Source organism: Pseudochaenichthys georgianus, unplaced genomic scaffold (assembly GCF_902827115.2).
Source record: "Pseudochaenichthys georgianus unplaced genomic scaffold, fPseGeo1.2 scaffold_167_arrow_ctg1, whole genome shotgun sequence".
Taxonomy (NCBI): Eukaryota; Metazoa; Chordata; class Actinopteri; order Perciformes; family Channichthyidae; genus Pseudochaenichthys; species Pseudochaenichthys georgianus.
Genome location: NW_027262480.1, coordinates 933,041 through 959,506, shown reverse-complemented (window position 1 = coordinate 959,506; position 26,466 = coordinate 933,041). Strand labels below are relative to the sequence as shown.

General features: G+C 44.2%; 1 pseudogene; it reads right to left on the bottom strand.

Moving 5' to 3' along the window:
- Positions 1-26,466, bottom strand: part of LOC117441325 (zinc finger protein 721-like) — a 393,163-nt pseudogene that overhangs the window by 47,852 nt on the left and 318,845 nt on the right.

Sequence of the window (26,466 nt, the reverse complement as noted above, 5' to 3'; positions counted from 1 at the left end):
CTATGCTGCCCCAAAACGCCTTGGAGATTTCTCATTTTCCATTGTTTGCTTCCTGGGTACTGTAATGTCCTAATGTGCACAATGTAGTGACTGCTTTTTTGTCTTTTGTTTTCTTAGTTATGTTCTCTATATTTTATATGTATGTGTTATGTGTTATGTGTAACGTTGCTGCCTTCTTGGCCAGGTCAGCATTGCAAATGAGATTCTATCTCAATGCTTTTATCTGGTTAAATAAAATACAAATAAAATGTGTGAATACCCAAATCAACAACAAATGACCGGATTGGCCCAAATGGACCAATCCGCGGAGCACCTCACACACCAGGATCCCTTAGCTATAACTAACAGGGAGTCCCCATTGACTTGCATAGAGCTCCCTGAACGCTGGTAATAGACGAGATGGGATCACGGAGAAATGCTCTCCGCAGACCCATTCTCACAGCGTTATAATAAACCTTTTTCTTACTCAATATCAAGCCATATTGTGCGTCAGCAGAGACAGGCTACAAGTGTCTTAGGTTCATGTCTGGGTTAGTGTTCATGACTTGATGTTTACGTCACCTTAATATTTAATCTTGATGCACACACATTTTCCGTGCTTTCCAATAGTTTAAAATAGTTGTATTCCACTGTTAATAACCTGTTCAATACAAACATGCCACTTTTCAAAGATTAAATAACATTTCTGTGAACTGATATTTGTTTAGTGAGCTTATTAGAGGATGTTCCCTGAAAGATTGTAAAATGTCAATGAAGATGTCAGACTTAGTATATTTGTTAATAATTGCACAACACTTGGAATTTGTGTGTGTCTGTGTTCCAAGTGAATCTGCGGCTCCCTGGTGGCCAGTTCATACATTATGTGGCCCTCACCACCATCCAAGTTGCCCATCCCTGCACTAGATATATACACAGTAGCATATGAGCAGTATGAACAGTATTAACAGTGTGTATGAATATGCTAAGATATATCAAGTATGAAAAAGGTAAGCAGTGCAAGTGTAGTATAAAATATATAGATATTAATTTCATGATGATAAACATTGTGGAACAATGATAAAAATGTGACGATATAAAACTGACACAAAACAACAAAAACCTTTTGTGGAGCCAATTGGAGAGTTTCATCAGCAGCACGGGGTAAACACCACCAATGAGCGCTCAGCTCGAGATACCAGCGAGTCGTTTCCCATCAAGCATTTCACTTCTGCAGCTCGTGGAGAGAAACAGGGGGTTACGTATTGTAACCCTAGGTATATAAGCACAGGCGGAGCCCTCTACTGGACTCTATGGGTACTACTCTCTATCATGCTGTGCGTGCTTTCACCTACTGAGTTTACGTAAACGTAGCCGGCCAATCGGGGCGAGCCTACCTGAATGCGCGCGCAGGCCGACAGTATATAAAGGCGGCTACACCCGCCGCCCACTATCCTATACACTCTTCAGCGAGCGGACTAGGAAAGACAGGGCCCCCAGGTAGAGGGCTCCGCCTGTGCTTACATACCTAGGGTAACCCAGCTTCCCCAAATGTCTTTCTTTTTGGTGTCTATATACGCTGGGATCCGGAGTCATGGATGATCCTGCGGTCCTGTGTCCTGGATCGCGAGCGCTGGATCTTGAGTCGTGGCTGTGGTCCTGGATCATAGGTCCTGGATGGATATCCTCGTGAGGAAGGCTCTCCCAGCCTGCCTCCAGCCCTGTATGGGGCTGATTGCGCACCATGTCTCCCGAGTCCCTCAGGAGCATGGGAAAACACATTACATTACATTTAGCTGACGCTTTTATCCAAAGCGACTTACAATAAGTACATACGACCAGGAAGACACAACCTTGAAGAAAACAGAATCATACAAGTACATCAAGTTTCATAGAGCCAAGCATTTCAAGTGCTACTCAACTGGCTTTAGATAAGCCAGTCCTTTATTAGTATATACATGCTTTGTTAGTAATTATATCGCTCGAGGTGGAGTCGAAAGAGATGAGTTTTCAGTCTGCGCCGGAAGGTGTGTAAGCTTTCTGCTGTCCTGATGTCAATGGGGAGCTCATTCCACCATTTTGGAGCCAGGACAGCAAACCCACGTGTTTTTGCTGATGGGAACTTGGGTCCCCCTCGCAGCGAGGGTGCAGCGAGCCGTTTGGCTGATGCAGAGCGCGTGCTGGGGTGTACAGTTTAACCATGTCCTGGATGTAGGAAGGGCCAGATCCATTCGCAGCATGGTACGCAAGTACCAGTGTCTTGAAGTGGATTCTAGCAGTTACCGGAAGCCAGTGAAGGGAGCGGAGGAGCGGCGTGGTGTGGGAACATTCAGGAAGGTTGAAGACCAGACGAGCCGCTGCATTCTGGGTGAGCTGCAGAGGTCGGATGGCACATGCAGGCAGACCAGCCAGGAGGGAGCTGCAGTAGTCTAGGCGTGAGATGACGAGAGCCTGGACCAGAACCTGCGTGGCTTTCTGGGTCAGCTGGGGACGTATCTTCCTGATGCTGTAAAGCGTGTATCTGCAGCAGCGGGTTGTAGCAGCGATGTTTGCAGTGAAGGACAGGTTGTTATCTAGGGTCACACCCAGATTCCTTGCAGTCTGGGTCGGGGAAACAACAGAGTTGCCGATGTTGATTGTCAGGTCAAGAGAGGGACAATCTTTTCCCGGAAGGAAAAGCAGTTCAGTCTTGTCAAGGTTGAGCTTGAGGTGATGAGCGGACATCCACTGAGAGATGTCGGCTAAACAAGCAGAGATGCGTGCAACGACCTGGGTCTCTGACCGGGGAAAGGACAGAATTAATTGGGTGTCGTCAGCGTAGCAGTGGTAAGAAAAACCATGCGGGCTAATTACAGATCCGGGCGAGTTTGTGAACAGGGAGAAGACACAAGTGCTTTATGTCCAGGGGGGGGGTCAGACACTTGCTGACCCACAGCCACCCCCCTCTCACCAGTCATGCGTTGCCTCGGCAAGCACAGACGACGAGAAGGAGCCAGACATGTCCAGGAGATAACATTTTATGAAGGAGCCTGGCGTAGACCAAGACACCGATGTGCATATGTCTTCTACACTCACGCTGCTGAATAAGGCTGTTTGACACAGCCCGTGTAGAATGCGCACGGACCCCAGTGGGGAGGGCTCTCACCGCCCGTCCATAGGCATGTGTAATGTACCCGCATAGCCATCTTGTTAGGCGCTTCTTGGAGAGAGCTTTTCTAGCCACACCATCCCCAAAGCACACAAACAGCTGTTCAGTGCGTCTAATGGCAGCCGTGCGCTCTACATAACATGCTAGAGCGCGTGCTGGGCATAGGAGGTGCAATTTAGCCTCCCTGGCCTCAATATGGGGTGGAAGATTAAAGCCACCTAACTGAATAGCCCTTGATCTGAACGAACTCCTTAGACTCTGAGTGTCGCCCCGCTACGGTCACCCCGGATCAAAAAGCAGCTTGGGTGCACCGACAGAGCGGTCAGCTCGGACACTCTTTTGGCCGAAGTCAAGGCAAAGCAATGCTGTCTTCCATGACAGTGCTTTCTGGGAGGAGAGCTCCAGGGGCTCACATGGTTCTGTGACCAGAGCCTCGAGCACCAACGGCAGGTCCCACTGTGGGGCGGAGGCGTGCACTACTGGGCACTGCCTCCTGACCCCCTGCAAAAACCGCGACAGAAGCGGCTGACTGAAGGCTGGCCTGTCTCCAAATCCCTCATGGCAGGACGAAATGGCTGCTGCATACACCTTAATTGTGGAATGAGCCAGCCCCCTGTCCACCAGTATCTGTAAGTAGGTAAGAATAGAGCCCAGCGTGCATGACAGAGGCTCTAGACTCCTTCCTTCACACCATCACCGGAATCCCGCCCACTTTGGCCTGTAACAGGCTGTGGTGGATTCTGCTCCTGTTGCTTGGATAGTCTGAATAACGTTGTCAGACAGCCCCACCTGTCTCAGCCTGTCCCTCTCAGGAGCCAAGCCTGGAGAGGTTGGTCCAGAGTGGGTAATGCCCCTATTGCCCCTGCTTCCTGAGACAGCGCTCCCCAGACCTGAGGAATAGCCCAGGGCTGGCCCACCATCATCTGTGTTACCCCGCGTTCCACGGCGCCAGGCGGCGATCTGGGGCCACTAGGATGACTGACAGCTGCTCCCGCCTCACCCTATCCAGAAGGGGAGGATAAGGTGCAGCGGTGGAAAGGCGTAAAGCAGCTTCCTTGGCCATGGCTCATGTGCAAATGCGTCCACCCCCAAGGGCGGATTGTCCCACCGAGCCAGGGAGAACCACAGGGCACAGTGGCTGTTGCGCCGATCGGTGAACAGGTCCACCTCTGCTCTCCCGAACTGAGTCCAGAACTGCTTCACCACCTCCGGGTGAAGCCTCCACTCGTCTGGCAGGGGTCCGCCTCTTGACATGAGGTTGGCGCCCCCGTTCTCCCGTCCCAGGATGTGCAGGGCCCTTAGAGATAACACAATCTGTGAAACCCACAACCACAGGTTCTCTGCCGCGGTCAACAAGGCTATTGAGCGGACTCCGCCTTGCCTGTTGATGTACGCCACTGTGGTGTGGTTGTCGCTCCTCACTAGCACATGTTTGCCCTGTATTAAGGTGTTGAAGTGCTGTAGGACCAGCATCACTGCTTGCAGCTCCAGGAGGTTGCTGTGCCGAGCCTCTGTCAGAGGCCAGCAACCACCTACAGCTCTCTCTAGGCATCCTGTCACCGAAGCGTCTGTAAAGACTGTGATGTAGGAGGTCACTTGCTCCAGTGGAGCTCCCCTCCGCAGATTCTCTGGGGACCCCCAGAATCGGAGGTTGCTCTCTACTGAGGGGTGGGGGGTGATCACCAGACGTCGTTTGTGTCTTGAGATCTAAACGAAGGCCGGTAAGCCACCTCTGTATGCGACGTGCATGCAGGAGTCTGAGTGGCACTACGGAGTGAGCAGCCGTCATGAGACCCAAAGTCTGCATGATGATCAAAGCTGTCACCGTCGCCCCCTGACACAGCCTGCAGACTGCCCGCAGCAGGGATGCCTGTCTGCTTTCTGTCAGGGTGGCACGTGCACCTGCATCGAGCATCACCCCCAGATATTCTACCTGCTGGTGAGGTATGGGGGAGCTCTTCTTCCAATTGACCGCAACTCTTTTTCAACCCAACTTGGTTAGGTGTAGGATCAATTGGGCTGTGTGAAACATTGCCCATTCCCTGGACCTGGCCATGACTATGAGGTCTCCCAGATAAAAGAACACCCTCATGTCATGGTCCCGCAGCAGTTGCAGCGCCGTAGCGCGCGTCGGGATAGGGAGTAGCCAAACGTCAGTCTGTTGTACTCGTAGGCTACCCCCTGGAAGGCAAAACGCAAATACTTTCTGTGTTTTGGAGCCATTTCGCCATGAAAGTAAGCGTTCTTCAGGTCGATGGTTGTGAAACAATCGCCTGGCTGCACCAGTCCCAGTAGCTGTTTCATAGTTAACATATGGAACTTCTTGCATGCAATGTGCTGGTGCAGACATTTGAAGATCCAGAATGGGCCTGAAGTCTCCTGTCTTCTTGGGAACCAGGAAGTACAGGGAATAGTGCCCCTTCTCTCTGACTTGAGAGTGCACATGCCGAGAGGAAACCTATCTCCTCCTGGGATGACAGATTTGCCTCTCTCATGCCTCTGAACGGAGGAGGGATGCTGCAAAACTGGAGTGAATAACCCAGTATCAGTGTCCTGTCCGTCCGCCCTGGTAATACACCACTGATTTTCCATTCCCCATAACATTGTGTTAGGGGATGTGCAATCAGCTGCGGAGCCGCAGCTATGAGGCTGTGGTACTCTCTGGTGGCCCACTCCGCCGTCAAACCCTCCATAAAAGGAAGTTTGACCCATGGGGGGCTGACACAGAAAGGGCTGTTTTTCTATAATGCAGTTTCCACTCAGAACAAAATGGCCGATTTTTCACTGAGGTCCCTGAACACACCACGGCATGCACCGTGAGAGCGCGCGCTCCGCCATAATGCTGTTTTTACAAATTTAACAAATTTAATTTTATCATTTAAATATTTAATTGTTCTCTCTTAGTAAGATCCCATTTTCAATAAAATTGCGGTCTTACCTTGACTTGAAGATGAAGTCCATTTGCCTATCCTTCTGGACAAACGTCTCTATTACTTTTTTGTAAAAGTCCTCCTTATCTTCTTGCAGTTTCAAAAGTCTATCATAAATCCAATCGATAGATTTATGATTCGAAAATTATAAAAGTAGGGTAGACATCTGGATATTATCCGGCTGAACAAAACGTGCATTTATCTAACAGCTACGTTTCCCACAGATCTTATTTGGAGCTATTTTCTAAACTCCTATGGAGAAATCTCATTGCTTTTTTGTGGAGGGAAGCCATGCGCAGCTTACTTCCTGGTTTTAGGACATGTCACTGCACCTCTGGTCTTCTCTTCACACACCACATTTTTCGCGGCACACCTACTTACAGCTAGTGATGTTACGTATTGCACCGAGGCTTCGGAGCGTGTGTTGAGTAATCGCCGAAGCTTTTTGTGAAGCCTGAATCGAGGCTTGTATCGTTTTGGGCCAGTGACGTCATCGATGACAAACGAAGCCTCGCTGCCTGTCGATACCACGTGACTGCTTCAGGAAGCGATTCAGATCGGTTGAACCGTTGAACCACAACGCTCATACCCATGGATCTATAATAAGAACCATATTACCCCTCCTGTACCCGGGCCCGGGGACACGATGGAATCAAGAGAGCTCAGACCCTCACTTATATAGAGGTCGGAATATGTCACAAGTATAAATAGATACATGCATAAATACATGTAGGAATAAAAACATGAATAAATAAATGAATAAATACTGGAATAAATATGTTGCTGTGTTTTCAGGGAGCTTTAGTGTGTGTGCTGTGGCTCAGCTGGAAAGCAGTTGACTCACGACCGCAGGGTCCCTGGTTCAACGACTGAACAATATGTACTTTTTGTTGTTTATAAAAGCTACAGCTAAATGAGATAATGTAGTTAATAAATGTATTCTTTGATATGGTTTAGCCTTTCTCCGGCTACAACATGGTTAAGTTTACGAATATTATTAAGGAATACAAATCCCTCTTTGCAAAGTTTACCAGCCTCCTTAGGCTTTTCCATCACAATCATTCAACTGGAATAAATACAATATTGTTAACATGAACATAGGATTTTATGTTCGTTGTTTAGAGTTATTCTAAGGCTTTACTCATTGGGAACTCGGTATGAGAGAGAGCACACTGTTGAGATGTCCAACCTTCCTGTTTTACACACTTTGACCAACAGGGGGGTTTGTGTTCAAATGAAGCCCATGATGAAGCCTCATGAGATGAACCCTTTTGTGAACCAATTGGCTGGAAAGCTTCAAAGCTTCATAAGGCTTCATCTCACCATCACTACTTACAGCCAATCAGCTCTGAATTATGTGAGATGACGTATGGTGGGGATGGCAATTGCGAACGCCCTCTTGCTCGTGCATTGCATGATGGACCATCAGGTGTATATCAGTATGTAGTGTCTCTACTTTAAAGAGTCCTCTTCTGCTGATGTTCAGGTGTATATCAGTATGTAGTGCCTCTACTTTAAAGAGTCCTCTCCTGCTGATGTTCAGATGTATATCAGTATGTAGTGTCTCTACTTTAAAGAGTCCTCTCCTGCTGATGTTCAGGTGTATATCAGTATGTAGTGTCTCTACTTTAAAGAGTCCTCTCCTGCTCATGTTCAGGTGTATATCAGTATGTAGCGTCTCTACTTTAAAGAGTCCTTCCTGCTGATGTTCAGGTGTATATCAGTATGTAGTGTCTCTACTTTAAAGAGTCCTCTCCTGCTGATGTTCAGGTGTATATCAGTATGTAGCGTCTCTACTTTAAAGAGTGCTCTCCCGCAGATGTTCAGGTGTATATCAGTATGTAGCGTCTCTACTTTAAAGAGTCCTCTCCTGCTGATGTTCAGGTGTATATCAGTATGTAGCGTCTCTACTTTAAAGAGTGCTCTCCTGCTGATGTTCAGGTGTATATCAGTATGTAGCGTCTCTACTTTAAAGAGTCCTCTCCTGCTGATGTTCAGGTGTATATCAGTATGTAGTGTCTCTACTTTAAAGAGTCCTCTTCTGCTCATGTTCAGGTGTATAACAGTGTGTAGTGTCTCTACTTTAAAGAGTCCTCTCCTGCTGATGTTCAGGTGTATATCAGTATGTAGCGTCTCTACTTTAAAGAGTCCTCTCCTGCTGATGTTCAGGTGTATATCAGTATGTAGTGTCTCTACTTTAAAGAGTCCTCTCCTGCTGATGTTCAGGTGTATATCAGTATGTAGCGTCTCTACTTTAAAGAGTCCTCTCCTGCTGATGTTCAGGTGTATATCAGTATGTAGTGTCTCTACTTTAAAGAGTCCTCTCCTGCTGATGTTCAGGTGTATATCAGTATGTAGTGTCTCTACTTTAAAGATGTCCTCTCCTGCTGATGTTCAGGTGTATATCAGTATGTAGTGTCTCTACTTTAAAGAGTCCTCTCCTGCTGATGTTCAGGTGTATATCAGTATGTAGTGTCTCTACTTTAAAGAGTCCTCTCCTGCTGATGTTCAGGTATATATCAGTATGTAGCGTCTCTACTTTAAAGAGTCCTCTCCTGCTGATGTTCAGGTGTATATCAGTATGTAGCGTCTCTACTTTAAAGAGTCCTCTCCTGCTGATGTTCAGGTGTATATCAGTATGTAGTGTCTCTACTTTAAAGAGTCCTCTCCTGCTGATGTTCAGGTGTATATCAGTATGTAGCGTCTCTACTTTAAAGAGTCCTCTCCTGCTGATGCCTGGAAGTCCCTTCTTTGTCCAAAGTGTGAGACACAATGACTTCTTCACCGGAAGACATGTTTGAGAAAGATTGAATTTAAAATCATCCACATTTTGAAAATATTCCCAAATAAAAGTCCTTGTTTTTCTAGCTACTGCCTCCCTCTTCTCGGTCGGAATAAAGAACTCCATTTCCCTCACACCTCTCTGAAAACAAAGCGAATAAATCAATTGGCTTCAGACTGTGTTCCAGCTTCCCCTCTCGTTTCCCACGGCGATGGATTCATGTCCAGCAGCGCCCTTTTTCATTTTCTCCCAAAACTCAACACACCGAGTCTGTTTGTGTTCTGCTTCACGCTGCTGGGGACTCGGGTGTTTGTAACACACCTCAGAATCCCAGCTGATGCCTGCACTTCACTAGATGCAGGGTTTGGGGAGTAATTGATTACATGTCGTCTGACACAAAGCCATCCAAGATAAACAACAACAAAAGAGACAAATCAACCAAAAAGAGGTTCAAAACAATATTAGAAACAAAATGGCTGCGTGTTTTTTTCTTCTACACACGGTCCGAATCTTCTTCTTTTACAAATTCTCAGAATCCGGATTTCTTTTCTCAAAATTAGCTTTTTCATAAAACTGACTTTTTTTTCCAAGATTAGATTTTTTTTCAAATTCCTGACTTTTTACATAATTCTTACTTTTTTTGTGCTCATATGTTTCATCGTTGTGTTGGCATCTTTACATTTACTCAAAGTACAATTTGTATGTAAACTCGATTATTCTCAGTTTATGCTTCTGTAAACTCCACTGCATTCTGGGAACAAATATTGTACTTTTTCTCCTTATTTAAAAACTTTATTAGTGGACGAGTAATGCAGATATCACCGTGTACTCATTTGACAGTGAGGGAATATATCCGGTCTTATTGTGAAAACTTCGAGACTGGAAAAACTGTTTTCACCCACGCTAACTTTACATGGAAGCTGCACACACGTTATCCTGGCGAGACCTCAGATCATCTTCGTGATATCTATCACACTGTAGATCCTACACATCCACTGGACGTGGATTCTAAGAGTACAATATACACTTCTCTCCAGAAATCTAATCAAAAAGCGTTTTAATGCCAAACTATTCCACAATGTAGGATTTTCCAGAGAGGGTTATTTGTGAATAAACGGGAGCATGTTGTTTCTCACACGACCACACTTCAAAACGTGGCTATGGGTCGTAATCTAAGGGGCTTAAACAATCGACCTCTTTGGTCGTGTTTTGTAGGAGGGCAGGCTGGTCTGTTTCTAAGGCCATTTTATTTGTGGTAGTCTGATCATTTCAACAAGAGAATAGAATCAAACTGAAAACATCGTAAATATGTTCCAGATACATGAAGCAGATAATGAACAGTGAAACTCGCTCATGGACTTTAAGGTGAAGACTTTAAGAAAAGGTTTTCCCACACTCTTTGTAGGAGCCATTTTATGGGTGTTGCTGGCGTCTCAGTTTACCTTATTTATATGAATAGTGCAATATCAGGGTCTATGCAGGAATCCTGAAGTCTGATTTAATACCTTTGAAGACCTTTAAGACCCTTTCCATACATTTTAAGACCTCATCGCAACTTCCAGTTCTAACCGGTTACATTGGCGACACACTTTACCTCACATGTACTATATTGATTAGCTAAACAGAGTGCAGACAGACTAGCCTCCTCTCCACATGAACTTCACCCTCTCTGTGAAGGTCAGGGTTAATGCAGCATGCTGCTTTGCTGCTTCTGTGCTCTTTCATTCCAGTAGAACCATCAGAAACCAGTAGAAACCAGTATTTGACCAATTAACAAAACAATTGACAAAACTTTGAACTATGAAATATATTAAACTTTGGTGAGCTTCAGCGGGGTAATGCCATATAGGAGCTCCCTCACAAACACCCAGGGGTTCAATTGGGCTGGGGCTGTCCGGGGCTAAGCCCGGCACAGAGGACGATGCTCTGACGTCATCACCCTCACACATTTGTCATATGTTTACAAAAAACGATATATATGTTAAGACTTTTCTCGTTCTTAATATAGACTATATTTAGGGTCGATATGTGTTGACCTTACTTTAAAATAGCAGATCTCTGTGACCGGATATAGTTTGGCTTAGACCCCGGCCCCACGAGGACGCATACAGTAAAACGCAAACGCAAAAAAGTCTTCCGTTCACACGCATTCGATTCATTAACGCGTCCGTTCACACTAGACCGCTGGAAACGCGTAGTACATATGCCAGGCCTGTAAGTGGCGCTGCTGCCGCCACAAAATACACCAAAAGCAGCGAAGAAGACCCCGGAGCATGGTTGCCCTTCTGTTTATTCTCCGCGGTGGACGGCGTGTTCTCCTGCTGTATATCTCTCAGGTATACCCCCCCCCCACCGAGCGGAGCAAGGCAACGAAACTTAAAATAAGAAGCAGCATTTTATGGCACGCTATGCATGGGGCCACCTTTACCTCTTTCACACCAACGCAACTCCGGTTCAAGCTCCGTGCTAGAGCTTTCCAGGTTCAGAACCAGTTCGTCGTTTCGTTTAGCTCTGGCTCTGTTCACACCGCCCAGAGTCCGACTGCTAATGCGTCGTTGCCTCATCGTTTGCGTCATGGCGTAACCGTTTGCGTGCCTGCTTCATAAAGCCAAACCGCGCGGATGAAATCAGTTGCATTCATTTCTTATGGCTCTCTCTGCAGCTTTTCCGAGTCATTTCTGTGGTTTAGTTATATTCTTATAAAAAAGTGTACTCGTGTCAATAAAGGTTTTTTTTTTAAACACAACTGCTTCCGAGGTCGGTCTTATTTCTTAAGGTGGACTGAACCATGAGTGTGGAGTGACGTTGTATCTTTCATTTAAATGAACTGTAACCTTCACCCAGGTATGTAACAGCTGTTCTCAAATGAACACGTGAAGTAAAGTTTAATATTTATAGTTCTATAGATGTATAATGAGAGGTGATCAACGTGAATGCTCAGGTTCCACCTTAACACGCAGCTTCACCATGAGCAGAAACCTTTATATATACAGTCTATGGCAGAAACACTGAAACTCTTGTTAAGTTTCTCCATCGTTGTGTACAAACTGGATAAAACGGCGGCTTCTTGTTGTTGTTCAGGAGTTGATCTGTCTCTGCCCCCGCCTCGACGTAAGCGTGACGTATGCGGTGCTTTTGCTCTGGCCGGACAATTTTTTGGTGCTTGAAACGAACCGGATTCCGGAGCTAAGAGGCTGCTCCGCTGCGGTGTGAACAGGAAAACCCGGTGCTTTTCAAGCTCCAGCTCCGAACCGGCCCTGAAACACCGTTGGTGTGAATGAGGTATCCGAGCCTCTCAGCCTGATACCTTGAGGGGGTTTCCCGACATGTCGTTGCAGTAAATGAAAGGGTGTTTCATGTTGTCGTTGCTGTGGACCTTCTTAATACCTTGGAAAATGCCGTTTAATACTTTTTAATAGCCTTAATTTTCGCTAAATTGATTGATCAACTTTTAATACTTTTTAAGACCCCGCGGACACCCTGAATGTTATTTTGAACACTTGGTGGTGGGGTGTATAAAAGGGGTCATAGGTGACAGGAGAGGAAGTGGACCCAGGAGGAAGAGCATACCGATTCTACCAGACGGCCAGCCCAGACGATGCTCATACTACAACTATTGACACAGTGTACTTAAACCTTGGTATGTAAAGCAATAAAACAGCGCGCTGTCGGCAGACGGACAGAAAACAAAACTCAAAGGAACAGTGAACATTATGCCTGTCAATTCTGACGTTACGTCAACAGATGGCGCTGTTGGGATGGGATCTGTAATGGAAAAAAGGATTACCCAACACAAGGCCAATAGATGGGAATTGTTTATTGTAAACTGTGAAAAAAACTAAATATGCTTAATTGTGGCTCCTACACTCTGAAACCCACTATGGTTTTTCTCCTGAGTGAACACGAAGATGTGATTTGAGATTACCTGATGTAGTGAACGTTTTCCCACACTCTTCACACCAGTACGGTTTTTCTCCAGTGTGAATACGGTGATGTGATTCTAGAGCACCTGATGTAGTGAAAGTTTTCCCACACTCTTCACACCAGTACGGTTTTTCTCCAGTGTGAATACGGTGATGTGATTCTAGAGCACCCGATTGAGTGAAAGTTTTCCCACACTCTTCACAGCTGTAAGGTTTTTCTCCAGTGTGAATACGGTGATGTGATTTGAGATGACTTGATCTAGTGAAAGTTGTCCCACACTCTTCACAGCTGTAAGGTTTTTCTCCAGTTTGAATAAGTTTATGTCTTTTGAGAGTACTTGATCTAGTGAAAGTTGTCCCACACTCTTCACAGCTGTACGGTTTTTCTCCTGTGTGAATACGCAGGTGGCTCTTTAAATGTCCAGATGTTGCAAAGGATTTGTCACATTGCTGACAGCTGTGACGTCTCTCTCTTCCTTTTGGTTTCTAGAACAGACGGACAGAGAAAGAGAGAAAGTCAATCTAAAAAGCATAAATACACAAGTTAACACAATAAAAAGTCACTTAATATAAACCTTGAGTTAACAAAATACTACTTATCAACTGTTTGTCTTTATTATATTTGATACAGTAATACAGCAATATTCTAACCAAAGTATATACCAGAGGTGGGGGACTCGAGTCACATGACTTGACTCGAGTCACATGACTTGACTTGCCTATTTTTTGACTTGAGACTTGCTCGACTAACATTGATAAAAGACTCGACTTGACTTTGACTTGGTATTCATGACCTGAGACTTAGGCTTGAGACAGATGACTCGAAAGGACTTTACTTTTTAAAATAGAATATTTGCATTTGTATTGTACGAAGCCCCTAGAGGGCAATGAAAGAAAAAAAAGAGAGAGAAAGTATCTTCTTGTTCGCAGGAGAAAGTAGGAAGTGGAGCGCCCAGGAGACGGCCGTTTCATTGCAGACTGTTATGTTTATGTGGGGAAATACATACATTATTTGAGATATATTTCATTACATTACATTGCATTTAGCTGACGCTTTTATCCAAAGCGACTTCAAACTCGGACTTCATTTTAGGGACATTTCGGCCAGGGGTGTAGAGTTATTTGTTCAAGCACCGGATCGGCAAAACAGGAGAGTCTGTGAACCAGTCTGCCTTGACCGATGTATTCATGTCTGACTCTCACAGTATCTGCTGCTTCATAGAAGAAACCCTCCTTCACTTCATGAAATCTCTGCAGCACCAGGAGGCAGTAACGTGTCACTCAGCAGAATCCACAATCATCCCGGTGCCAAAAAAGAACAACATCGGCTGCCTAAATGACTACCGTCCAGTGGCACTCACCTCCACCCCCGCTAAAGTTTTTGAGAAGGTGGTCCGTCCCCACATCGTCTCATCCCTCATTCCCGGTCTGGACCCCCACCAGTTCGCCTACAGGGCCAACAGGTCCACGGAGGACGCCATCGCCACAGCTCTCCACTCTACCCTGTCTCACCTGGAGAGTAGGGGGAGCTACGTACGGATGCTCTTCGTGGACTTCAGCTCTGCATTTAATACCATCCTCCCTGACAGACTGGTGACCAAGCTATCAGTCCTGGGAGTATCCCATTCCTTGTGTCTATGGATTAAGGACTTCCTGTCTGATCGCCCCCAGAGACATTGGATAGGCCCTCACACCTCCACGTCCCTCAGTCTCAGCACCGGATCACCACAGGGCTGCGTGCTGAGCCCCCTACTATACGCCCTCTACACCTATGATCTCGTCCCCGCCCACACCAGCAACTCCATCATAAAGTTCGCTGATGATACCACCGTGCTGGGCTGCATCTCAGGGGGTGACGAGACCGCGTACATGGAAGAGGTGGAGCAACTGCTAGCGGTGTGCAAAGTAAACGACCTGCAGCTGAACAAGCTGAACACCCAGGAAATGATCATTGACTTTAGGAGGAAGAAGACCGTCATGCAGCCCCTGTACATTGATGGAGGCTGTGAGAGTCTCAGTGATCAAACTCCTGGGCGTTCACCTGGCGGAGGACCTGTCCTTGAGGACCAACACCACGGCGACCGTCAAGAAGGCACAGCAGAAACTCTACTTCCTGAGAATACTCAAGAGATACCACCTCAGACAGGACCTGCTTGTGTCCTTCTACCGCTGCGCCGTGGAGAGCATCCTCACCGACTGCATCTGCGTGGTTCCTCAGCCGCAGAGAGGGGTGCGCTCCAAAGGGCCATCAACTCGGCGCAGAAGATCATCGGTCGCCCCCTCCCCTCCCTGGAGGCACTGTACAGCTCTCGTTGCCTTAAGAAGGCAGTCAAGATCCTCAAGGACCCACACCACCCGGGTAACGAGCACTTCGTACGGCAGGCGCTCAGGCAGGCGCTTCCGCACCATGTCTTCCCGGACAAACAGACTCACGTTCAGTTTCTTTCGCAGGGCCATATGTGCACTAAACGCTGCTAATATTTAAATTATATAAGCCTTCCGTGCAATACGAGGGGAATCGTGCAATTTAATTTATTTATTATTTATTATTGTACATATTCCTTTTTTTAAGTCCCATTTATTGTTTTTATATTGTATTGTTGTTGCGTGTTGGCACCTTGAGTCTATTGTAATTTCGTTGTACCTGAACAATGACAAATAAAGATAGATCCATCTAATCTGAGAAGATGCAAAGAGCTGCAAAGAGCCTTCACTGTGTTTCCCTTCATGAGAACAAGCGACCACACACACACAAACAAAGTTTAGACAAACAAACTAAACCCAAGAGGAACGGAGCACACTGAGACGCGCAGTGACCGGATGCCGTCTCCCTCCGTCTCCTTTATACCAGAGGTGGGAGTAAGTCATACATGTGCAAGTCTCAAGTTACTGGGGTGAGAGTCAAGCAAGTCAAGTCCTACGAAATCCTGATGAATAACCCCAGTTTAAATCAGTTAAAAGTGTGTGTCGAGAATTCGGGTGTATTTTACAGTTTGTTGTTTACGTGCCTCCCAGCGGCAGAGGACACTGTGTTCACGAGCTGCAACTCAGCCACCCCGATGCACCGGCAATAGTGCTCGGGACATGAAGCAATGTCGCCTGGAGACTGTTACCTGGGTTCCAGCAGTGTGTTAGGGATCACAGCAGGAAAGACACTATCCTGGACAAATGCTTTGTTAATGATAAAGGAGCCTATGTGTCTAAATACAGACACCAATACTGACCTCTGATCATAATGTTGTGAATATGATACCAGTGGATAAGACCAAACTCAAGGGAACCAGAAAATAAAGTAATACATCATATGTGACTAAGGACATGAAACAAAGACTACGGAGCACTTGAACAGACAGAGAGAGAACTGAAAGTCAAAACACACAGAGAGCTTTTGGGAAATGCTTTTAAAGCCAAAGACCCCAAAAAAGTGTGGGACACCATGAGAACCGTGACAGGAATGACCTCTTCAGCTAAACCTATTGTGACGGACAAGACATACTTGATCCATACCAATGTGCCTATAAGCAAGGGGGCGGTACTGCTGCTGCTCTGGTTCACATCATCACTAAACATTTAGATAAACGCCACACCTATGCAAGAGCCCTCTTCCTAGACTTCTCAGCAGCAACACAATACAAGCAGACATCTTGGTGTCAAGAATGGCCAAAATGGAAGTAAATCCATACCTGATTTACTGGTATGCCGCTTTCCTCACCAGGAGAGAGCAACTTGACCAAACCCTGCCATCACAACCAATGTAGGGGCCCCCAGGGCTGCGGGAGTTCAGCTGTGCTCTCAGCTTCTTTTAGCTTCTTGTGATGACTTTACTGAACTGCTGTCTATAGTGTGATTTGACTTTGACCGTCTAGTCATTGTTGGTGATTTTAACATCCATGTTGACAACCCCCAGGACAGAGGGGCTAAAGAACTGTTTTGTGTTCTTGATAACTATGGTGGGGACCCTCTCATGACATCCAACTATAGGCCCATCAGTATCTTACCCATAGTATCCAAGGTATTTGAGAAATTGATTGCCAAACAAATCATCAATCATCTCAACAACAGCTCCTTGTGTTCAAATTGAGAACCATAAGTCTAGTGTTTGTCAACTGGAGTACCACAGGGCTCTGTATTGGGCCCAATCCTGTTTAGTATGTACGTAAATGATCTGCCTTCTGTGTGTGGAGAATGTGATGTATTAATGTATGCTGATGATACAGTTGTTTTTACTCATGGCAGAACCGCAGAAGAGGCTGCTACCAAGGTCACTGATGTGTTGGAGAATATTACATCCTGGCTTAACAATAACTGTTTGCAACCAAATGTCTCAAAGACAGTGTGTATGTTCTTCTCCAAGGGCCACAGCATTATAACAGAGCAAGATGTTTTCTTTTCTGGAAGGAGACTTCAGGTTGTCTCGGAGTACAAGTACTGAGGAGTACATATTGACACGAACCTCAATTTAAAACCCATATCAAAAAGGTCTGCAATAAAGTAAAGTGCAATCTGTCAAATTACAGATACATTAGAAACTTGCTATCATCTGCAGCAGCTAAGCTATACCTTCACTCCATGGTCCTCTCCCACATCAGCTACTGTCTGATCAGCTGGTCTGATGCTCACTCTGCAGCTCTAAGGCCACTGGAATCACTGTATAAACAAGCACTCAGAACACGAGACACAAAGCCATTCCGGTATCATCATTGTCACATTGTTAAAAAGTATAATCTGTTCAGCTGGGGAAATCTCATGGTTTACAAAAACATCTGCTTAGCTTATAAGACCACTCGTGGGTTGGCTCCTCCTCCTCTGGCTGCATCAGCCTAAAGCCCACCTCAACCAGGGCTACTCGAGGTGCGGCTAGGGGAGACGCACCATCCCATTTAGGAAGAGCGCATTCAGCCAGGCTGTCTTTCATTCCACGCATCCCATCAATGGAATTCAATACCTCAACCAATGAGAGTCCTCATCCTACTACACGTTCAAGCACAGTGTTACAAAGTGGCTCATTGATCACCAACAGTGTCAGCACTGATGTGTGGGTGTAGGTGTGTGTATGAGTGCGTATTGTACATTTTGTATTTATTATCTTGACTTGCTCTCATCTGTATTCAGTGATGTCATCTATTGTAAATATGTACAATGGTATAACAATGTCGTGGTATTTTTATTGTTGCTTTTAGGATGTCACCATCTGGCAAAGGGACTATCGGTGAAAACTAGCCTGTTGGCTAATCGAGTACTTTGACATGTTTTTAATATGTTGCTTAATAAACACTGTCCCTTGTTTTAAATAGATCAATTCAATGGACTGACTCAGCATGTGACGGAGCCCACGCACAACAAGGGGCACGCTCTGGACTTGATGATCTCAAAGGGTCTGAATATCTCTGAGGTTGTGGTGACTGATGTTGCGCTCTCTGACCATTCCTTTGAGAGCTCTATTTCTGTTCACACAAATGTTCAAAAAGAGGTAACCACAAAGCGATATTTAACTGAAAACACGAGGGAAATGTTTACTCGGGATGTTTCTTCCACACTGGCCCTGCTAACATCTCAGTAAATGAGCTAGTAGATCATTTAAATGTTATAGATGGCATTGCAGTTCTGGCAACCAATGAAATGACTTGGCCCGGCCCGGAGCATGGGCTGCAGGAACATGCTACTCGAACACTACTGGTAAATCTAATCAAGTGTTGAGTCAGACTTTAGTTCCACCTGGAGTAAATCCACCAGCTACCCTGCAGTCTACAAAGTACTTCAGACTAGCTGCACCTTCACCAGCTTGGAGAACACTTTCATGATCAATCATTATAAAACATATCATATATATTATTCTGAAATGGACCAATCTGCACAACGACTACTTTTACTGTCGCTACTTTAATACTTTACTTGAGGAACATTTTGAATGCAGTACTTTTACTGTAACGGAGTATTCCTACACTCTGGTGCTTCTAGTACAAGACCTGAGTACTTTTACTATCGCTACTTTAACTATATTTTGACGATAATACTTTTGTACTTTTATTTGAGGAACATTTTGATTGCAGGATTGTTCCTAAATTCTGGTACTTCTACTTTAACTCAAGTACAAGATATATACTTATATACTTTCCCTTTAGCGCAATACCGCTTCAGTTGCTCCACTTATGTGACAGACAAGAAGAGGATGTGACAGACAAGAAGAGGATGTGACAGACAAGAAGAGGATGTGACAGACAAGAAGAGTATGTGACAGACAAGAAGAGGATGTGACAGACAAGAAGAGTCAACTCTAATGTCTAACACGTAATGTGGAGAAAGAGATGTCCTGGATGGGTTGATTGTGCGTTGATCTGTTGGTAATGCCTCGGGGTTCCGGTGGACATGTAAACACATGCATAATGCTGCGCTATACTTTGTGGCCTCACCCGGTTGCATAGCGACACTTATTGTTTAGGTGTCTTTTAATAAGCAGGTAGTCTATCATTAGCTAGAACTAGCTGCATCTGATCGATATGGACATAAACGCGAGTGAAGTCTGATCTGACGGGAGAGAGAGATCAGCTGCAGCGGTGAGCGGACAAAACACACACTTCAGGTTAGAATATCACACGTAGCTATTTTAATGACCTCTCAAACTACCGTAACTAGTTATAGATATGTTTAGTTTCACTGTCGGGTCCCTCATTACTGGATCCGCGAGCTGCATGATACTGGCATGATAGATTGCCCGATGGGGCACCCAGCAGGTGAGGCTTCCTTGCCCGAGCTAGATACTAGACGGCCCCGGGCCATCGGGCAGTCCTTAATGTTGAGCCCTGCGTCACACCCCTAGTAGATGGCGCTCCGAGCTGAATAAGGGCGTCAAATGAAGGCTAGACGCCCGCCTGGCGGAAACGCTGGAATTAGGAATATTTTAAGATGAAGTGCACACTGACCTGAGCTCCAGGGGCCTCCTTCTTCTCCTCCATGCTGCTCATCAGCTGTCCTGATGAAGACCACAGAGCTGCTTCATTATTAATATAATACAAATAGTTAGATATAATTCATCATAATCTGTGTAGCAACTTACATTCTAACTTACAGCTCACAGTTAGTTCACTTTTATTTCATTAAAATGACTTTATTCACATAGAAAGTGACATTAATGGTTGTTTGAACCACGGTTATAACGCTATCCGTGTGAAACTATCACTAAGTTAACACAGAAAGCAAACATTAGCTAGTGAGACTGTTTAATGTACTCCATGTATACAGTATTTTCTGTATATTGTGTATTCTTTAGATACTCTAGTGATATGTGTCCTGTGTGTATACTTGCTGCTAATGCTTCATTTTTATTATCTTATTGCATCTTTTAAATATGTTTAACTCGTGTAATGCCTGAAAATACTTCTGCTGGGACACAATCATTTCCCAGTTTAAGATAAATCATTATTTAAATAAAGTATATCTATTTATCTAATGAGCTAAACTGTCGCTTAGCTTAGCGTTAGCAGCTACCTGAAGAACCCCATTCATTTCAATGGGAAAAATGCTACGTCGCGGTGAATGGCGATGCTAATAAGCTAGTTAGAGCATACATTTAAAACCATATATATAGCAAAGAGCACCAACACAACAACTCAAACCGTCTTAAAGACAACTGGTGTAATAAATAACTAACATAAAGTCAGCTGAGCATTACAAATCAACTGTTACTCCCCAGAGCCGAACTGGAATTATTGTAGCTGTTAGCCGATAGCCGTTAGCTTTCAGACGTTAGCTTTTAGTCTGTAGCTGTTAGACTGTAGCTGTTAGCTTTCAGACTTTATCTGTTAGCCGGTAGCTGTTAGCCGGTAGCTGTTAGACGGTAGCTGTTAGACAGTAGCTGTTAAACTGTAGCTGTTGGACTATAGCTGTTAGCCGGTAGCTATTAGTCGGTAGCTGTTAGCCGGTAGCTGTTAGCCGGTAGCTGTTAGCCGGTAGCTTTCAGACTGTAGCTGTTAGCCGGTAGCTGTTAGCCGGTAGCTGTTAGCCGGTAGCTTTCAGACTGTAGCTGTTAGACTGTAGCTGTTAGCTGTGTCAAGTCCTTCAGGTTTTTGGCCTGTTTCAGTGATTTAGCCTGACTTGATAGGCTAGAGGGCAACAGAGGACGCTTTGGACAACTCGAATTTGTTCTTTTTGTCTTTATTTAATGAAGACAGCTCCAAGAATTCATCAGGTTGAAAACCTTCAAACACAAAGTACAAACAAAAGTTAGCTCACATGCTACACAAATTACAAACATTTTGCAGGTCTCACTGCATTCTCAATAATACCAATAATAGCACCACAAACTATGTTTTAATTCAAAAGGATAACTTGTTACTTTAAAACCACATAACTTAAATGAATTAATAAGAGTGTTTATCTCCACTTGGAAACAAGCACCAGAGAAAACCTCATCTGACCACCTGCGCTGTCTAAATCACACAGAAATCACTGGAGCACAGGCAGACCGCGCTGCGTAAAAAACACAGCTGATTGCGCAACAACACTCTCGCAAAGTGCGACAACAGATCAAGTAAATAAACACAATAACATACCAACGGCGTCTCCGGAGCCTCACACACACACTGTCGCCTGGTTCTCTCTCCGTGGCTTTGAGAACAAGAGACCGGCCATCACAAATTACACCCCTTTTGTAGCCGTGTTGCCGGAAGTGGCATTCATATTTCCCCTACAGCTCGCTTCTGAAAAGTAGCCCACGCTATCAAAAATAAACAAATACCCTCTCCTGGTATTGAACAATACTATAATAATAATAATAATAATCTAAATGAAAACACATAATTAATTGTTAGTCCGTTTTTCACAGATATAATTACATATAGCCCTATTGACTTTCGTCTCGACAGTAGCTGTTAGCTTTCAGACTTTATCTGTTAGCCGGTAGCTGTTAGCCGGTAGCTATTAGTCTGTAGCTGTTAAACTGTAGCTGTTGGACTATAGCTGTTAGCCGGTAGCTATTAGTCTGTAGCTGTTAGCCGGTAGCTGTTGGACTGTAGCTGTTGGACTGTAGCTGTTAGCCGTTAGCCGGTAGCTGTTAGCCGGTAGCTTTTGGACTGTAGCTGTTAGCCGGTAGCTTTTAGACTGTAGCTGTTAGCCGGTAGCTGTTAGCCGAAAGCTTTTAGACTGTAGCTGTTGGACTGTAGCTGTTAGACTTTATTTAAAGATAGATTGAGACTATTTTTGTCGCACATTTTAAAGTTTTTTTGTGAGTTTCTTTCTTCCAAGATTATAGCTGTTGTGTTAAATAGGATAACTTCTGATTCGTGATTAACTGTAAGCTAAGAGGTGTAAATACACTTAATGAAACCTCTGCAGGTGTTTAATCCACTCACCTTTTCTCCTTCTTCTCCTCTCGGTTACTCCAATATACTCCAATAGTATGAAGGTGCAGCGTCGGAGACAGCAGTTACAGAACCGCAGTTACAGAACCCACACACAGGTCACGTGACGGAGCACGTGACGGTCAACGCACGTTCACATGAATGTTTATATATATATATATTCTCTTAATTTAGTTGAGAATTTCAAAAATATAGTCTTTTATATGTATATTAAACAACACTGTTAATTGAGTTTTGGGTATGTTTATAATTCTCGTTTCATTATTATTCAAAAGAAAACAACACTGTTAAACACTGTTCCTTCGACAGTATCATAATTCTCCTTTCATTATAATTATTAATAAATCAAAGGTGTCTTCGAAGAGGTGCTAGATTACTGAAAAACAACTGTTGGTGTGTTCATGCACCAGCCTGCAAAAGATAAACAAGCAGTTTGACCGAGAGGCATTTCAGTTCAGAATACATTTTTATTTACTTTGTATTGCGGGGTCTGCTGTTTCTTCACTGGGGGTGAGGCGGGGTCTGCTGTCTCTTCACTGGGGGCGAGGCGGGGTCTGCTGTTTCTTCACTGGGGGCGAGGCGGGGTCTGCTGTTTCTTCACTGGGGGCGAGGCGGGGTCTGCTGTCTCTTCACTGGGGGTGAGGCGGGGTCTGCTGTCTCTTCACTGGGGGCGAGGCGGGGTCTGCTGTTCCTTCACTGGGGGCGAGGCGGGGTCTGCTGTCTCTTCACTGGGGGTGAGGCGGGGTCTGCTGTCTCTTCACTGGGGGTGAGGCGGGGTCTGCTGTCTCTTCACTGGGGGTGAGGCGGGGTCTGCTGTCTCTTCACTGGGGGTGAGGCGGGGTCTGCTGTTCCCTCTCGAGGGAGATTACCTGTCGTGGCAGTCTGATTGGCTGAAGGGTTCCCTCCAGCAAGCGTCTGGCCTCCAGAGTCCAGAAGGCAAACCTTTGGCCATGCCTTTGAAACAATAAGAACAAGACGTCATCTAAAGTATTGCATAGGGAAAGGCATTGGTGCACAATTGATATGCATTAATAATCTCAACAATAACTGACTAAAACACCTCATGCAATATTACACAACATGTCAGCATGATGACACTGTCTGATAAACAGGCAGTCAGCACAGTAAAGATTATTTACAATGAATTCAAATTGTAATACAATGACTATTAAAGAAGCATTTACACTGAAGACAGAACTTAGGCTACTGCTGATTTAATGTAGTGGACATATTGACATGCTTTTGTCATCCGTTGAAGTTTAATTAATTAGCTGACTATAATTAATCATTAGGGTTGGGAAGTTTACTTTTTTTAAATGTAGTAGGTTACAGATGAGTAATTACCCTGTTAAAAATGTAATAGGTAATGTAACTTGACTATGTAACTATTTGTATTGAAATTCTAATGTTAATTGGGTTATTTTATGTTTTTTGTGAGTCACTTTGGATAAAAGCCTCAAATAACATAACCATAACATACAGTTTCATTAAACAAATAAACAAAATGGTTACCAGTGGTTTAGCAGCGAGTCATCATAGGCTAACAGATTACATTGAGCACGTGTTGCTCGTATGGCTGTTCAATACAACAGAATAGATGTTAACTTTAAAAAACATGAGTCACATTGCTCACACTCTTACTGTAATGAGTGATTCAATTACTCAACTATGACACCTAGTTGGGCTTGCCAACATCACGCTAGTTTCATTAAACAAAGGATCAAATATGCTAACGGAGCTAATGCTTTTGGTAATGCTTTTGCCGAAAGCTATAGCTAACGAATAGTTGTTTTTAGAGACTTTAATACGGTTAGAAGCTATCATAAGCAAACAGATGTGTGTTTGTATTGCCTTAACACTATCATAGTTAATGTTAGCTAATCACACTTCATTTCAAGACACCGGAATTGTTATTAATGTTAAACAAATAAAACTGTAAAAGCACTTCACATTACTCACACTCGGCTTGTTTGAGACACATTGCGGCTCGCCTCGAAAGTAGACGAGAGTAGCCGATCGCAGCCGGGGGAGGTGTCAAAAAGCTCGTCTTAAGTCGGACAGCTCGGACTCGGAGTCGGCTTGACTGGCTGGGTTTGCAATGGCGGAAATTCCATTTGACCCAATGTAGACAAAGGTGATCTCCATTGCTTTATATAGGTGTGTTAATTCAGTCATGATGAGGAACCACACCAGTGACTGGGTTCCATCATTAGAAATGCTCCTCCCTCTTAATGTTTGCAAACTGATAGGTGGACAGGCTACAGAGGATCAGTCCTTCAGATCCGCACACATGAAGCTTCATGAGCTGAACTGAACAGACCTGCTGCTGTGTTAACTCTTTAGCTGCCACTTTAAGCTTTATGATGTGTACAACATGGATGTCATTTGATTTAATCTTGCCATTTTAAATGATGTATTCAATAAATAAGGTTAAACCAAATCATTACATTACAATAGATTTTATTTTAATGATTTGGTTTAACTTAAAGAGAAACTTTATTGTTATTGCACAGATTACAGGTACTGAGACAACGACATGCAGTTTAGCTTCTAACCAGGTGCAACAAGCAGCGAAGTGGAAAGTAATGTACACAATCTACAGTGTGTATTAATACACTAGATATCAGCCTGAGAGCAGTATGAACAGTGTGTATTAATACACTAGATATCAGCCTGAGAGCAGTATGAACAGTGTGTATTAATACACTAGATATCAGCCTGAGAGCAGTATGAACAGTGTGTATTAATACACTAGATATCAGCCTGTGAGCAGTATGAACAGTGTGTATTAATACACTAGATATCAGCCTGTGAGCAGTATGAACAGTGTGTATTAATACACTAGATATCAGCCTGAGAGCAGTATGAACAGTGTGTATTAATACACTAGATATCAGCCTGTGAGCAGTATGAACAGTGTGTATTAATACACTAGATATCAGCCTGAGAGCAGTATGAACAGTGTGTATTAATACACTAGATATCAGCCTGAGAGCAGTATGAACAGTGTGTATGAATACACTAGATATCAGCCTGAGAGCAGTATGAACAGTGTGTATTAATACACTAGATATCAGCCTGAGAGCAGTATGAACAGTGTGTATTAATACACTAGATATCAGCCTGAGAGCAGTATGAACAGTGTGTATTAATACACTAGATATCAGCCTGAGAGCAGTATGAACAGTGTGTATTAATACACTAGATATCAGCCTGAGAGCAGTATGAACAGTGTGTATTAATACACTAGATATCAGCCTGTGAGCAGTATGAACAGTGTGTATTAATACACTAGATATCAGCCTGAGAGCAGTATGAACAGTGTGTATTAATACACTAGATATCAGCCTGAGAGCAGTATGAACAGTGTGTATGAATACACTAGATATCAGCCTGAGAGCAGTATGAACAGTGTGTATTAATACACTAGATATCAGCCTGAGAGCAGTATGAACAGTGTGTATTAATACACTAGATATCAGCCTGAGAGCAGTATGAACAGTGTGTATGAATACACTAGATATCAGCCTGAGAGCAGTATGAACAGTGTGTATTAATACACTAGATATCAGCCTGAGAGCAGTATGAACAGTGTGTATGAATACACTAGATATCAGCCTGAGAGCAGTATGAACAGTGTGTATTAATACACTAGATATCAGCCTGAGAGCAGTATGAACAGTGTGTATTAATACACTAGATATCAGCCTGAGAGCAGTATGAACAGTGTGTATTAATACACTAGATATCAGCCTGAGAGCAGTATGAACAGTGTGTATTAATACACTAGATATCAGCCTGAGAGCAGTATGAACAGTGTGTATTAATACACTAGATATCAGCCTGAGAGCAGTATGAACAGTGTGTATGAATACACTAGATATCAGCCTGAGAGCAGTATGAACAGTGTGTATTAATACACTAGATATCAGCCTGAGAGCAGTATGAACAGTGTGTATTAATACACTAGATATCAGCCTGAGAGCAGTATGAACAGTGTGTATTAATACACTAGATATCAGCCTGAGAGCAGTATGAACAGTGTGTATTAATACACTAGATATCAGCCTGAGAGCAGTATGAACAGTGTGTATTAATACACTAGATATCAGCCTGAGAGCAGTATGAACAGTGTGTATTAATACACTAGATATCAGCCTGAGAGCAGTATGAACAGTGTGTATTAATACACTAGATATCAGCCTGTGAGCAGTATGAACAGTGTGTATTAATACACTAGATATCAGCCTGAGAGCAGTATGAACAGTGTGTATTAATACACTAGATATCAGCCTGAGAGCAGTATGAACAGTGTGTATTAATACACTACATATCAGCCTGTGAGCAGTAT